Here is a 1553-nt window from a genome sequence, read left to right as displayed (position 1 = left end):
CTGAGGCATTCAAAGGACAATTACAAAAAAATCGCTTGTTTATTTAACTTTCTAACAATTTAATCAACATCCTATTATTCTAAGGAAGTTTAGATATGGCTCTATTTTTTTCCCTCTTCCTTAATTCAGCTTGACATATGCACTCCTGGGGTCAGTCCTTTACACAAAGCTTCAGCCTTGGCAAGATAAATCTAGACTAACAGAGAATAAACATATTGATATGGTTTAATAGTGTATGGACATAGTCCTACAATTAAGACTTAATATAAACGTAATTTGACTATAGGGCAAAAACCGCCTCACTTACCTTCAAATACTGTATGTGAGACCTGCCTAGCTGACGGATTACAGAGCAGGTTTTAAAGTGGACATGAAAAGAATGCCAAATTCAGCTTTCCTGGCAATAATTGCCATGGAAAGAAGCTGGATTAGAGCAGTTGGAATAAAAAGTCAAGCACTAAAAGAAAAATGCTAATTACTGGTTTCTCTAATCATGTAAAATGAATGTTTTATGACATTTTAATATGATGCTTTTAGCCTTTCCTACTTTGTCAGTGCCAGCATCCTCTGAGCAGCTCATGGATGCTATAATTATGTGCTCTAAGCGATCAGCTGCATTGTGCCTTACCTGGCTGATTCAAGCTGAGCTGGAGACATCATATTCTGACTCAGTACTGTACCAACCACCACTCATTGGGAGACAGAAATGAGGACACCAAACAGAACCTCCTAGCAGGTACTATAAGCTTTTGGTAGGGGATTTTTAATGGAAATCAAACCTTGGGATCCGTAGATGAGCTTTGCATGTTTCAACTTGATAAGGTATCTGAATGCAGGCTCTTGATGTAGCTTATTAAAGATATTTAGACTAGTCATAATGTCTGGATATAAATTTAGACTTCCACAAAGTTTAGAAGCAATAGGATCCCAGCTTTAAGGCCAACCCTGCCCCTTCAGTAAGATGAAAACTCTTTAGATACTTCTAAAATTAAATTTGCCTGCCATCAACCCCTATCTGGCTTTGAAAGAGTTCGTTATAGATTTATGTTTGAAAAGGGTGCACTCATCTACCCTTTCCTTTTCTTAAGGCCTAAAGTTTTCCTAAGGTTGGCATTAATTCTCTACTGATGCCTAATTTAGGTGGTGAGATTGGCTTATTTACAGGCTGACTTGGGTGCATTACTATTGAAATTAAATCTGCACTTTAATTTCCCTCTTAATCTGTTTCTTCATCAGAGAGAATCATTATTTCTTCCTAATACTCTGTAGGAGGAGAAGGCTGCTGTTTCTATTTTAGCATTGCACCTCGGAGGTGCAGGATTTGGGCTTAATGCATCTCTGTGAATTGCTAATTCGCTATATTCATTCAGGTATATGATTTTTAATAGTATGGGGAAGTAAGGGGAAAATACTCCAATTTTAAGTGCATGGTGCAGACTATATACAACTGTTTTCCACCCTACCCCCATCAGGACACGAAACAGCTGGTATGTCTCTCCAGAGACTAATGTGCTGTCTCTAGCTCCATTTTGCCTTCATAAGCCTCAGGCATT

General features: G+C 38.1%; 1 protein-coding gene and 1 long non-coding RNA gene across 5 annotated transcripts in view; one reads left to right on the top strand and one right to left on the bottom strand.

The window, feature by feature from the left end:
- The window catches only part of BCL2 (BCL2 apoptosis regulator), a 96810-nt gene that overhangs the window by 33304 nt on the left and 61953 nt on the right, over positions 1 to 1553 (top strand). The gene's annotated exons all lie outside the window — the stretch shown is intronic.
- The window catches only part of LOC146768271 (uncharacterized), a 50364-nt gene that overhangs the window by 20986 nt on the left and 27825 nt on the right, over positions 1 to 1553 (bottom strand). The gene's annotated exons all lie outside the window — the stretch shown is intronic.

This window comes from Lonchura striata, chromosome 2 (assembly GCF_050655825.1).
Source record: "Lonchura striata isolate lonStrDom1 chromosome 2, ASM5065582v1, whole genome shotgun sequence".
Lineage (NCBI taxonomy): Eukaryota > Metazoa > Chordata > Aves > Passeriformes > Estrildidae > Lonchura > Lonchura striata.
This window is presented reverse-complemented; position numbering and strand designations above follow the sequence as displayed.